Source organism: Meles meles, chromosome 3 (assembly GCF_922984935.1).
Source record: "Meles meles chromosome 3, mMelMel3.1 paternal haplotype, whole genome shotgun sequence".
In the NCBI taxonomy this organism is placed as follows: domain Eukaryota; kingdom Metazoa; phylum Chordata; class Mammalia; order Carnivora; family Mustelidae; genus Meles; species Meles meles.
The window spans coordinates 121,454,369-121,469,527 of NC_060068.1; the positions used below are offsets into that span (position 1 = coordinate 121,454,369).

The window sequence follows — 15,159 nt, forward strand, 5'->3', positions numbered from 1 at the left end:
ATACATACTCAAAAGAGTTGAAAGCAGGGACTCAAACAGATACATGCACACCCATATTCACAGCTACATTATTCACAATATTCAGAAGGTGGAAACAACCCTAGCACCCATCAACAGATGAATGGATAAAATATAGTAATTCATGGAAGGGAACATTATTCAGCCATAAAAAGGAGTGAAATTCTCATTATAGATGAACTTTAAAAACATTACACTGAGTGGGGTGCCTGGGTGGCTCAGTGGGTTAAAGCCTTTGCCTTCGGCTCAGGTCATGATCCCAGGGTCTTGGGATTGAGCCCCACATTGGGCTCTCTGCTCAGTGGGGAGCCTGTATCTCCCCCTCTCTCTGCTTGCCTCTCTGCCTACTTGTGATCTCTGTCAAATAAATAAAATCTTTTAAAAAAGAAAACTGCACAGCAAAATAATGAACAAAACGGTTCTACTGAAAATAGTTCTTCAGATGTTTACTGAATCAAGCCACTACCTGCTTCATGGCACAGCAGAAATTAGAGATCTGCAAATTCCCAAACCACGGAGGAAACATGCTGCTCATGCAACAAACACAATGGGTAAATGGTGGGTGCCACATTCTCCCTTTATTATGTGATATACATTCTGTGAACACACCTTCAGGCGAATCCCTAGTCTCTACTCTTCAACCGCAGTTCTCTGGACTCCAGAATATAGATAACAGGTAAGTACACTTTTTCTAACTAGATGATTATAGTTTATGTTTGGAATCACCAGCAAAAGACACCCATTATTTACTTTCCAAACCCTGCTGCTGATGGTCTTCAAGAAAAGAGGAGGCTAAAGAGAGAGAAAACCTATCTTTTCCCTTAGAAAATATATCTTTTCCCTCAGAGAAAAACATCATTTTCCTAGCCAAGCAGTACTCTTCGTGTCCCTATAAGCAGATATGATCCTTTTATCATACCACTTTGTACACTCTTTATCCCTGGATCAATCCAATAGTACCCTTTTATCCTCACACTCAGAGAGTTTTAAAAATGTGGAGGTTGAGAGTTAGGTTTGCCACAAACATTTCATTAAACAAAATTATTTTACTAAGAATCCCGAGGAGCTAAGAAAAGATACTAAACTTCAAAAATATCTCTCCTTAGAATGCACTGTTGGAGGAAGACACAAGACCTCGCAGAATTTTATTCCATTCCTTTCCAAAGGATTCTGCTGAACTTTAACCTTCTGCCTACAGAGAAACATGGGATCTTAATTTTAAAAACCCTTTGGGAACCAAAAAGACCATTAAAGTAGGTGTCTGGATCAATATGAGTTGAGCAGGAGGAGCTACTTTTTATTTCTGAAAACTTATGAATTACAAGATACTAGGAGTTTTCTGCAGCATTGATATGTCGATTAAGTTGTTCAGAGCGCAACAGTGAGAGCACGGGGCAGTTTTAGATAGAACCAAAGAATGTATTTCTAACCCTAGCCATACTTGGTTACCACTGGCAACAAAATATTCACAGATTATATTTGTATCACTGTTTATAGACTACAAACATATTGCTATGCCTTGTCATTTGATAAAACAACTTGGTAAAGTAGTTAGGGTATTAGCATCACTGCCATCCACTACCCTCCATCCAACCATTTTTACATTAATAAAGTTCGACAAGGATAACAGATTTATCTGAGGTCATTCAGCAAATGTCTCTTTGCAAACCCATCATTATAGAGACCACCTCTACTTGCAGTACCTTTTCTCCAGAGGGCTCCCAAGTCTGCATCTTCAGTCTAAACACATGAATGCATGAGCCTTGCCATCTGAGAACCAGGTATTCCCATGTTCATTCACATCCCATGATCTCAGACACACACAACATGCCACCTCCCTCTTCAAACATTTCCATTCTGTCAGTACTATCATCATTCTCAGACATCCAGCCATGGAACACTGATCTCAACACTGACTCTTTTCTTTCTCCTCCCCAGTTCTTCGTTAAATCATGCCAGTTCTCTTTAACAAAGATATACTGACAACTTACCTTGTACCCAGCACACATGCATCTGTTTGTCTTCGCCCTTCCCATCTTCTCAACCCTTTACTTGGGCCTCACCATTTTATATTTACCATTCTAATAGTTGCCCTACAGATCTTTCTGTCGCCAGCCCCTCTCTTTCAAGTTCTTATGTTCCATTCTATTTTCTCCCTAAATCACCACTTGCTACTGGCGCCATACTAATGGTAAGGGTTTCTCTTAGAAACTCCCAACCATTTCTTGGATAATCAAAATACTCAGACACAATGAAACTATCTTTCCAATCTCACCTTCCACTACTCTTCTATAACACTAATATTTGGTTGATCTTAAAATTTCACCAAATCCTTGAGGTACTTAAAATCACACTCTCCTCCACTCAGAATTTCCAACAGTGAGGCTCTGGTCTTTCATGCCTTTGCTCACAGTGGTTTTTCTTTTCCTCCTCCCTAGTTCCTTGTCTCCACTATCAGACTGTAAGGTCTTTTGAGAACAACCATTATATTTCCTCTCTATTTCATTAGCGCCAGAAGCAATGCCTTGCCCAGCAGAGGCATCCATACAAGAGTTGACCGACAATGAATAGGAAATCCCTTAAGACCATAGGTTCTTCAGAGGTGCAACTTTCTTCATATACAAAGAGGACACTGCAAGTCAGTCAGTCATTTATATACAGCTGACCCTTGGATAACAGGATTGAACAGTGTGGGTCCACCTTTACGTGGATTTTTTTCAATAAATACAGTATTAGTACTGTACATGTATGTTCTCTTCCTTACGATTTTCTTAATATTTTCTTCAGCTTACTTTATTGTAAGAATACACATACAAAATATGTGTTAACTGTTTATGTTCTCCATAAGGCTTCTAGTTAACAGCAGGCTATTAGTAGTTAAGTTTTGGGAGCGTCGAAAGTTATACACCAGAATTTCAACTGCATGGGGGGGAGAGGGATGGTCGGTGCCCCCTAATCCCCATGTTGTTCAAAGGTCAACTGTATGTTTATCATCTTTTATGTGCTCTGAAATTATCTAGTAAGTAGCCTGTTAATTTGAGTCTTGAACCACTATAGTATCATATAACAGAAATACTTAAAATTGTACTCCTGAGAAAGACAACTATCATATGCTCTCCCTGGTATGAGGATGTGGAGATGCAACATGGGGGGGTTAGGGGGGTAGGAGAAGAATAAATGAAACAAGATGGGATTGGGAGGGAGACAAACCATAAGTGACTCTTAATCTCACAAAACAAACTGAGGGTTGCTGGGGGGAGGGGGGTTGGGAGAAGGGGGTGGGGTTATGGACATTGGGGAGGGTATGTGCTATGGTGAGTGCTGTGAAGTGTGTAAACCTGGCGATTCACAGACCTGTACCCCTGGGGATAAAAATACATTATATGTTTATAAAAAAAAATAAGTAAAAAATTAAAAAATAATTGTACTCCTGAATTTCCTTTTACACTTCCAGGGAAAGTATTATTTGAATTTCAGTCGATTCCGAAGACGAGAGAGAATTCTTATCTAGTGAGGAGAGGGTAGAAGAAGGAATAGGGTTAATATTTATTTAAACCAACTGAATCCAGGCACTGGACTGATACAGGTCACACTGTTCTTTCTCTCCCCACCCCCATTTTAATTCAGACAAATATTTTATGCAGATGAAACACTGAAATTTAAAGAATCATTTAGTTTTCTGAGCTGTTCAGCAGAAATCTACAAAATGTAAAAAGGGAACAGAAGGATTAAAGGCAGCAGCATAGAAACAGTGGTGTAGACAAACACATTTGAGCCATACTGCAAGAATCCAGGGGAACAGCTGCCCCAAGACACTCTGGAGATATCCTAACAACTTCAACACTCTGGTGATCAGAGACCTAGGCTCTTCCTCAAACTCTGTCTCCTCCCTCCTTTCCCGATTTGACACTTTGCAAAAGTAGCAAGAATATACACAATTTTGAAATCCTCTTCAAACTCCTTCCTATTGTGTGAAATGGGCTACACCACTGGCACAGGGCTATAGAATAGCTGGTACAGAGGTTTTGGCGTAAGGCTACAAAGAGGTTGTGAAAACCGTTTTTCAATCATTTATTTCAACACTCAGAAAGGTTGGCTGCCTCTTTGGCTCTACTACTCCTACAGGCTTGCTCTGTGAGAAGCAAACTCTAGATTTGAGATAAAAGGTTCTGTTTTATGAGTGTTTGGAATTTTATTCCAGATTCTTACTTACCTTCTTTTATTTGTAAATACAAGAATTCCCTGTCTTACTTTGCAGGGATTTTGTGATTCACAATAATATGTGCCCTGACACAAAACAGATACTAAATAAATCGTGGTTATTTTTTATCCTAAGATTCCTTTCTTGTTATATAAGATGTTCCTGGAGTGTTGCAGCTACTGAGAGTATAAACCCTAACTCAACTCAGAATCCTAGACTGTCTAAATTCCACACTTAGTTATCACAAAAACCCAACTGCTTGGAACTAGGGTAAGTAAGGGATCTGCAGGCAACACAGGTCATTCAACATCCCTGCCTTGGCTGCATGAGGGTCAATGTCAATTATGCTGGTTTAATCAGCAAAAAAATCTTTCGATTCACAAAGTAATTCATAAGCTTCAAACTAGTTATCTCTGTACACAATAAAGAACTGGCAAGTAGGGGTGCCTGGCTGGTTCAGTCCATGGAGCAGGGGACTCTAGATCTCAGGTTCTAAGTTCAAGCCCCACACTGGATGCAGAAATTACTTAAAAAAAAAATCTTAAAAAAAAATTCTTGGTAAGTAAATTACAAGAGGAAAGGGCTTCTTCAAAGAGATTATTGCTTTAATTGTTCAAACAATTACATACAGCTTATCTCTTTTTTATACTTAGTTATACTGGCTTTACCAGATATGCTAGGTAACCCAAGGAAATGGACCTACACAAAATTTATCTTTATATTCATAACACCTTACACAGTTTCTAAATAATACAATTTCACAGTTTATACTATACTTGACTCAACAGGATTCAGAATAAACCAAAGGAGACGGACTACCCCAAGTGCTGGGAAAACATAACCATGAATAGAATCAGCAGCTATCAGAGAAGTACAAAGAGTAACAAGAACCTGATCCCATCAGACACTCGGAATTCTTATATCACTCCTAGCAGAGGAAAGAATAAAATTCGTTTATAGTAATTCATTACTTTTTTAACTTAGGAGTCTGGACAACCAGCAAGTTATTATGCTAAACCATTAGGTAGCAAAGTCCCAATAAGATCACTCTACCAGGACTATATACATTTTAAAAGGAAATACAAAGTTAACTGAGGATTTAAAGTAAAAGCCTCAAACTGGACTACAGCCACAAATCAATGCCTACATATGGGTTTTGTTGGGCTCATTCACTGGTGTTTTTAAAAAATTAAATTTTTAACTGCCAGCATTTAAACTGGAAATTTCATATAAGATTTCTGAGTCCTGTTAACAAATGCCACTCTCTTGGAGAAAAAAAAAATCATTGGGTACATATTCCCAGCAAGATCACTTGAATCACTCCACCTGAAACAAAGTACCCCTTTAAACTGGCCTGTGCTCCCTAGCTTGCTCCATTCTCTACCCATTTCCATTTCACAGATGAGGGCCTAAGCCAACAGGTGTCTAAGCTTACAGATGAGTTGCTGTTAAAACCACAGCACTAGCAAAAAGCCTGTTTGTGAATACAGTTAACTTCAGGACTTTCACTCTTAAGCATTCTGCACTGGACCTCCAAATAAAAGATAGTTAACGGTAAGAGAGGTATTTAAAAGACCTGTACATAAAGGTTCAAAATAGCTTTATTCACAATGCCTAAAATCTAGAAGCAAACCCAAAATGGATGGACAGATTTGGGGATCCATGCAGTAACAAGTACCCAAATTATACTCGAAATGACATGAAATCTCAAAGCATTATTAACATTAAAAAGTAATCAGACTCAAAAGACAACACATTCTATGACTGCATTTAAATGAAATTCCAGGAAAGACAAACGTACAGTGATAGGAAGTAAATCAGTAACTGGGGCAAAGGGTCAATGAGGGAACTTTTTGCGGTGATGGGAATGTTCCATATCATGACTGTAGAGGTAGTCAGATGACTGCACACATTTTTCAAAACTAAAAAGTTAGGTAAATTTTCGTTTACACCAGTTATACCTCAGTAAAGCTGAGGTGTTTAGAAAACACTATAGAGTACTACCATCTCTACCTGGTAAGTTTGAGAAAGTTTCAGGAAAATGTAAGATTTGAATTGAGTCTTATTGTAGAACAATTTAAAGGTGTATTAAGAAGTAGAAAACACAGCATATAAATGGTCATATTCTGCACTGTAGCCTATGAGAAAGGGCATCTCTGAATACAAAGGAAAATGCTTCATAAAAGGAAATTCACAGAGATGGATAATTAGTACTTGGAAAGTTATCAAAACCAAGTTGATCTCACAAGATTTCCCAAAAGGGAATCAACTCAGACATATGTTGCTGTTCAAATGCAAAGAAGCAGATAGTGTTAAAGAATGTTTTTATTTTTAAATGAAGCAAAATGAAGAGGAAAAATAAAAGTCAAGGGATGCCCGGATGGCTCAGTTGGTTAGGCATCTGCCTTTGGCTCAGGTCATGACCCTGGAGTCCTAGGTTCGAGTTCCACATCAGGCTCCTTGCTCAGTGGGGAGCCTGTTTCTCCCTTGGCCTCTGCCTCCTGCTCTCCTTGCTTGTGCATGCTCTCTCTGACAAATAATAAATAAAATCTTAAAAAATCATGAAAAAAGTAAGAGTCAAAAAAAGGGGGGAAAGAAACCCAAAGGGAATATCGGAAGGGATGGAAGCAAGGAGGTGAAATAAAGGTCAGGGACACATTACGTCAGAATAAAAGGTATCTTGGTATTGACAGATTACAAGAGAGAAGAGAGGTGTGTCAGACCTGATGAAAGACTAAAAGAAAAACCAAAAACTGTGGGTAAAGAGACCATCTAATCGAAGTCAAACCCACAGAGTAAAGGAACCAGAAACTTGACAGTGTTGAGCACACCTAGGACAAATAGAGAACAAGAGGAAAACAAAAAACCCCTTTCCTCCTAAGTCTTACCAAGTAGTCTTCTCCTCCTCTTCCATCTATCCCTTCTCCATGGCCCCGTCCTAGGTGAAGCCTTCTCATATCCAAGCCCACCCCACACATCATATACATCTTTTATTTTTTAAGTAGGCTCTATGCCCAATGTGGGGCTCAAACTCATGACCCTGAGATCAAGAGTCACATGCTCCGACTGCACCAGCCAGGTGCTCTGCATATACCTTTTATACCTCCTTGACTGGACTAGAATGCTTCCTTCACTGGTCTTCAAAACCTAGTTTAAATGAACCTTTTCTGTGAAGCTTCTCCACACTTTCCTCCAACTTTCTCAGGCAGAGTTAGTAGTTCCTCTCCATATTTTCAGAACATGTTGTTCTAAAAATTATCCTCATGTTAAAATGTAAGGTCTTATTTTCTCTAGTAATCTACAGGCAATTCTAGTAAAGGATTCACCAGTAAGGATGAAAACCCTTGCTAACAAGCATTTCACAAAACCGTAAAGTCCTTTTACAAGCAAGACATTTTTACATCTTATACAACACACAAGTAGGAAGCTTCTAGAAGCCTTGCTCTTTAAAGGAATTCTGTATTGAATCTTTTGAACAAGAATACAGGCACCCTACCCCTAGTTTCTCCCCATACCATCAAGGACCTTTCCTTAAAGTTTTATTTTTACTTTTTTTTTTTTTTAAGATTTTATTTATTTATTTGGCAGAGAGAGAGAGATCACAAGTAGGCAGAGAAGCAGGCAGAGAGGGGGGAAGCAGGCTCCCCGCGGAGCAGAGAGCCTGATGCGGGGCTCAATCCCAGGACCCTGAGATCATGACCTGAGCGGAAGACAGAGGCTTTAACCCACTGAGCCACCCAAGTGCCCCAAAGTTTTATTTTTATAATGCTTTAAATTTCTGCTGAGTGGCAAAAATATAACAGAGAAGGCAAACTGCATCAGGAATAGTATGTAGCAGTCAAAGAAGAAAATTCCTCTCTAAAATAAAAACAAAAGCACCTTAAACTCTCAAAGGCAGAACATTATATACTAAAGAAAATAAGTGTGCAAGAAGAATCTGAAGAAAACTGGAGGACACAAAATCAGCAAGCTCATAGTGCTTTCACGGGAAACTGAAAACGTCAACAATACACAAAGATAAGTAAGTAAAACGTGACTTTGTAACAAAGATGTAAAAGTAGGCCAGAATAGCAGGATGAAAATAGAGTTGCTGGGAATTAGTGGGAAGATGGGTGACTTAAAAAGTTGTTTGGGGAGGAGAGTTTCAATATAGATTTTGGGAGAAAGGTCATCAACTGGTGAAAAAGCACACAAGGCTTGGCCAGCAACACAATGGGATAGTACTGCAGTTACCAAGTCCCACTGCAGTCCCCTGCAACAAACTCTCTCCATGACTAGCCCTCTCCATGTCACCCCTCCCTGGGGTGAATCAGACTTATTAACAAAAATGATTTTACAATATTTCCCCCCAAGACGAGAAACATTGCTATACAGACAAATAACTGTCACAAACTCTAAGAAATAAGAGGTTCCACTCATATTTGCCAAACACCCAAAGATCCAAGTGTGCCAAGAGCTAATGACAAATCTCAAGAAAAAGCACAGGTTGTGTGTGTGTGGGGGGGGTCATGCTTAGAAGGAATATTCAACAAGTCTAACTAATGGAATGTATCTGAAAAAAATTAACACAAGAATTCAAGGGATTTTTGAACATCATCAAAATAACTTTTCCATAAACTTTCTCAAAATAAAATGGTAAATTTTTAAATGAAGGCTTTGTGTTTCAGCAGATGGTGATTAATACCTCCCTTCCAACTAAGTCCAACATCTCTACTAATAGTAGACTGACTTACTACCTTCCAGATAAGTAGTTTTTAGCTATGCATTCATTTGTTTAGGAAGTTCAGAAACACTAAAAGAGGGGCACCTGGGTGGCTCAGTGGCTTAAAGCCTCTGCCTTCGGCTCAGGTCATGATCCCAGGGTGCTGGGATCGAACCCCGCATCGGGCCCTCTGCTCAACAGGGGTCCTGCTTCCTCCTTTCTCTCTGCCTGCCTCTCTGCCTCCTTGTGATCTCTGTCAAAAAAAAAAAAAAGAAAGAAAAAAAGGAAACACTAAAAGGTGTCAGGCACAGAGTGAGGCACTGGGGATATAAAAATAAAGAGGCAGACTCTGACCTCAAGTTGCTCACCAGGCAGATAACATAAATGGGTAAATACTGTACTGTGGAACAAGTGCTAATAAAGGTAAACTGAGAGGTCACTAAACTATGAAAACAAAAACTGAATAGAGATTTGAGAGGTGGTTCTAATCAGCCAGAAATATTGGCATAGTCAAACTACAAGAGGTTGAGAATACAGTAACTGATATTTCCCAGTATCCCACTGAGATAGAAAACATCATTAATCTCTCCCATTACAAATTAATAAACTGAATTACCCACAGTCACCCAGCCAAATAGTAGGCTAACTAGAACTAGAAATACAATTACAGGCCTCATGATGCTTTTCCATTTTAAGAGGTCAATATATTCTCCTTTCTCAACTGTCACGATTGCACTTAAAACTCAGTTCGAATCAACAAAACTGGAGAAATACTACATAGAAACAAAGCAAAAAGCTACCCATGAAAAAATTAAGTATTTGTCTATGTAATATTTTTAGGGTTTTAGCATCTCCGCTTCAGTGGGCACTTTGCACTACTTCACATTTTCCAAGGAAAGGGAGGGGTAGCAACCTGTATCTTTGGGATCATGTCTGAAAAAGTATCCTATCCTATTTAGATAATTCTACAAACATCTCAGGCAACAGCACCATCGGTATGGCTTCCAAATTAACCGCATGATGTATCAAAGAACTCAGAGAGTTAAGTATTTACTCACTTGACTAACATCTCTTCAAACGGCTGTAAACAGTTTTGTTAGGAATGATACACTAAATGCCACTTTAAGACCTCAATAAGACCATACCCTTGACTATATGAAGGTTCTTAGGTATCATAATCTTAAAAAGCAAAAAACTTTTCAATGAGAATGCATCTCTAAGATAAAAAGGACTTAACATTCCAACATTTGCTTTAAAACTTTTTTTTCAGGGGCACCTTGGTGGCTCAGTGGGTTAAGCATCTGACTCTTGATCTCCACTCGGGTCCTGATGTCAGGCTCACGTGTTCGAGCCCCGTGTTGGGCTCCACACTGAACGTGGAGCCTACTTTAAAAAAATAAAAAAATAAAGTGGTTTTTTCAGGAAAACATTTATTTGCAAAAGAAATAAAAATACAGACTACAGTGCTGCCTTGTGCTCTTATTCTAAAAATTCTTCAGGGCAAGAGATAATGTATATTCTGTAAGTGCTCAAATTACTAGCTGAAGTGCATGTTTATATATTCTACAGTATCTTTACATCTAAGTAATTAAAACCCAGTGACTGATGTCTTAGGACAGGGGTTGATAAACAAACTACAACCTTCAACCACAGCCAGTTCTTGTAAATAAATTTTATTAGAATACAGCCCCAAACATATTATCTATGGTTGTTTTCATGCTACAATTTGCAGAGCTGAGACAGAGACTACATGGCCCACAAACCTAAATATTTACTATCTGACCGTGAACAGAAAAAGTCTTGTAGACTCCTATCTTAAAATCATCAGACTAACGACCTGACAAATTACGTCTAGCTTACGAGTTTATCTAGCCTGTTAGATGAACTACTGAATACAATGAAAGAGATTTTTTCTCCCAAACACGCAAGTCAAAACCCACAGGGAAACAAACCTCTGCTGATTAATTCCAAGACATAAAATTGTCAATCCTGACTACAAACTATATTTAAAAGCAAACAGTGGATTTAGTTTAACTCTTTTAAAAACTGTGCTACAATAATAAAACATACAAACTCATTGTACTTTCACAGTCACTTGTATTGTTAACCACCAGAATAACCATACAAGTTATTCTCTCAGTCTTTAAACTGGCATCCAAGAACCCACACAGAGTGAACTAGTAAACCAAGTAGGACACAGTCTTTCTAAGGGTCTGTTTTCACTTGTCCAGACAGAGAAAGGATGGTAAGTGGAACATCCAAAATCTCTCCTCCTGGATGTGTTTAGTCTCTTCTATGCTTACTAGCCTAAAAATTCCAAAGCTGATATATGTCATATAAAAAAATTACACCCAAGTAACTTGCGTTAGCTCTATATGCCATTCTTACTTTATTCTTTAAAGTAAGCAGTAGACCCAATGTGGTGCTTGAACTCACAACCAGAAATCAAGAGAGGCATATCCCACTATCAACTGAGCTAGCCAGGCGCCTCTCTCTTTGCCATTCTTAAGAAAAATCAATAAATAATAAACTAATACTTTTATTTGCTGTAAAAGTTGTATTTAAGAACTGAAGTCTTAAAAAAATCAGGGATTATATTTTTACATACCGTTCTTAACAGAACTGACTCAAGCATGTCAAAACAATACAGAAATTGACAAATCATTTATTTACCAATTATTATTTTCCCTCTGGTTAACAAAATAGGAGATAATGCAAATTCCTAAATAAATACAGTCAACTCCTGAATGGCCTCTGCATGATACCCAACGTGCTTAACCAAAGTGCATCAATAAAAGAGTCTGGTACCCTTGACTATACCAGTGCAGTCACAGGTTGTAAGGTTATGTTAACATAAATCAAACATTTAATAAGGTTGACAGGATGCCAAAATAATCAGAAAACAAAGTAAAATAAATGATTTTCTAATTACTCATACCATTTCCCCCCTCATCTCTGGTGTTTCCCCAGCTATTGTGGATGAAAAGAAATGGGAAAAAAAGTATTTAAAAGTACAATTAAGAGACAACCAGTTTACCGCAGATTACCAGATTCACATAAAAACCGTTTTAAAAAGAAATCAGATTTTGATCCTATTCCTCACCTGCAGGATATTCACAAGACAAAGTCCTAAAGAACCTTCAAATCTAAGAAATTTTCTCAAGGCTCAGTTTTCTTATGAACTTGACTCACGCGAGCTACAAATTTATGTAAGCAGGAGGGGCAAATTACTACTAGGACTAGGACTAGAAAGTGCGGGGGCGATCTTTAGAAGGTACCCTGACGAAAAAAATGGAAACCCCACCCAGCTCTTAACTTTCTCCGCTTTTTCTAGTCCGGGTTTTCTGTGCAAAATCCAGAAAAGCAGAACTTCCTCCTCACTGTCTGCCTCTATTGAGGCCTTGCGCCGAAATTCAGACCGCTAGCTATCCAAGCACCTTCTTAACGTAGTCTTAAAGCTCAAGTCCGCTCAGAAACAGCAAAAAGGTTTGCTTTCTTGGGTTAGAGGAGAGCAATTACAGGGTTTGGCGGCCGTGTTTGTCAGGAAGGGTAGGGCCGAGAAAGAGGGAGAATCCAGAGATTGAGCTCCATCTAGTCCCAGGAACCACCCCCAGGGGCGGCTAGACTGCCCTCGGTACTTCCCTGCCTCCTCTGCTCGGGAGGGGAGAGCGGTGGGTCGGGGTCTGGCTCCCCTGAGCTACTTCCTGGTCCGATTGGACTCGCCTGCGGACACCCGAAACGCCCCCGGCCCGGCTCCCTCGCCCTTTGCCCTGTCTCCTCCCCTCTCAGTGACCCACCACCACCGGTCCCCTCCCATCTAACATGGCCGCCCCACCCGGCCCACCCCCGGCACAGCCTAACCAATTGGGGGGACCCGCGGCACCGCCTCCCCCACGTCCATTGGCGCAACAGCCTCCATCCGCCTGTCCCATTGGACGATGCGGCCTGCCACTCCGCGCTGAGGGCTCCGCCTACGAGCCGCTTCAAGCTGCTTTGAGAAGACATATAAACAAATCCCGGAGGGAGGCCCCTCTCGCCTGTCTCTGGGGCGGAGACGGGAAGGGGGAGCGGCTACCCCAGAGACAACCCTGCCTGGATCCCCCCCCCGCAACCCCCAGCCAGCGCTTCCTTGTCTCCTGCTTGCCCAGTTCCAACCTTCGCGGCCCCGGCCCTTCCTCACACGCCCCTCTCTCTCCTCCCCCGCCAGCCTCGCCTCCCCTCCCTTTCCCGGCCCCTCCCACCCGCTCGCTTCTCTGACAGGCCGGTAGCCGGCAGCTACGGCCCCAGGCTGAGAGACAGCAGTTAAGGGCCGGGCGGCCTGGCAGGGCAGACGCCTGGCGTTGCCCACCCCTGGCCTAGCCTGCCGCCCACCCGTGGGTCCCCTCTACAGCCGCGCTATGCTTTTATATAACCGTCCCGGGCCGGGGGTGGGGGAGGGGAACCGGAGACCCCGTGACCTGCAGGAGGCAGCCCGAGGCCCGCGCGCCCCCAGACTCGGCCCTGGTCCCGGCTGCCCCGCGCCCGCCCGGCTCAGAGCCCCGGCGCTGCTGCCTCGTAGGCCAGCGGCCCTCCTCCGCCCCCCGCCCGGCTAGTCCCCCAGCCCAGGCCCCTGCAGGCTCCGGGCGGAGAACAGCAGAGCTCACCTGTGGGTGTGGGGGCGGCTCAAGGGCTGGGTCCGGTTCCGCTGCAGGGGCCGCGGCCCCTCTCCATGCTGCCTCGGTTTGTTTTGTTTATGTCCTTCCTGACGGGTTCCCGGAAATCGCGTGACTCGCCCCCCTCACGTGGGCCGCGGCGAGGAGGAGGAGGGAGGCGGGGGCCCGCCGGCCTCCGGCCAATCGGGAGGCGTTCCGCAATCCGGCCAATCAGGAGCTGGTCCCGGCTGGGCACCCCTGTCACATGACACCGGAGGGGCGGACTGCCGGGAAAAACCAGGAAGAGGGGGCGGAGCGGGGGCTCGGCGCCTGCCACTGCAACGTGGGCGTGGGTCGTCTTTGATACAGAGCCACACTCACGTTTGTAAAGGAGGTTCGTTTACAAAAACTCTCCCATGCAGCATTTAATCTGATCTCACAACTGCACAGTGAGGCCCGAAGTGTCGTATACCCGTTTATATTTACGTTTATGCACATTTGCATTTACATTCCAAGTTAGTGAAACTCACGGGAACCGAGGGCACTGACTTAAGAGAGGGAGTGCATCAACTCTCTGTTTTATGTATGTCTTCCACATCTGAACCTCTTAATTCACGGAGACTGACCTCGTCTTCAGTCATTCGTTCATTCAGCTAGTATTTATTGCGTACGTAACCCGAGACACTGGGATCGATCAGACCGCGGGCACCTTTAAGAGAAAGAATACCTGTACACTACTGTAAAAACAGAATGCTACCAGAAGCGCCTAGCAAACCTTCATAACACATGTGCCCGAGGTTCCCTTGTGCTCCCTAATCCTGTTAATAACAGCAGCGACCCTCTGCTACCGAACGTGTACTATGTAGTGGGCTCATCATCTCATTTAGTTAATCCTACAGGTACACTCAATGGTAATATGCCGATTTTTGCAGATGGGGAAATTGAGGCTCATAGGGATTACTCGCTCCAAGTCAGGAAGCTAGTAAATGAACCAGCCGGGCCCAGAACCCAGGTCTGTTGTCACAGCCTGTGCTCCCAGACTGCTTTTTATACTTCTTAAGGGCACAGAATTTATCTTCTGAGCACAGAACAGAAATAATGACTTTAGTAAGCATGGAGAAAGTTGGATTAGAGCACAGAAATGCTTGGCCAGATTCCCTCAGGATGTCAGTTTTCTCAAAGGAGTGAATGCCTTAGAAATCGTTGCTCTCCTTTGCACAGATCTACGTAAGTAGTATAATGTTAATGTCAAAACCATGGACTTTGGAAAGACTTCTAAAGATCTTAAGTTTCAAGAGCGCAGGGATTAGCCCTGCTGTTTCTCCTCTGCCTTTCATTCCTGCCACATAGGCAATCATTAAATACTGGTCGAATAACAGCCTGGATATGAATCTTTGCTCTACCATGTGTTAACCAGCACAAATTATTTAACTTCTGTAAGGCTCCTCTGTAAGTAACTCATGGGGTTGATGTGAGAATCAAGTGGGAAATTTCATATAAAGCACTTACCACAGTGTGTTGCATATAGTGGGCATTTAATGAATGGTAGTATTATTAGATTGCTTCAAAGACATCATTTAGAAGACATACTGTAAGCTAAATAGCAA

General features: G+C 41.9%; 1 protein-coding gene across 4 annotated transcripts in view; it reads right to left on the reverse strand.

Moving 5' to 3' along the window:
- Window positions 1-13,664, reverse strand: part of CREBRF (CREB3 regulatory factor) — a 52,280-nt gene extending 38,616 nt beyond the window's left edge. For 2 of the 4 annotated variants that reach the window (XM_046000323.1, XM_046000322.1), the window contains exon 1: window positions 12,025-12,655. The gene's annotated coding sequence lies outside the window, so the exon portion shown is untranslated. Of the gene's footprint in view, window positions 1-12,024; window positions 12,656-13,564 lie in introns of those variants that run through there. The other 2 variants (XM_046000321.1, XM_046000320.1) reach the window with 2 other exon arrangements.
- Between the last annotated feature and the right edge of the window lie 1,495 nt (window positions 13,665-15,159).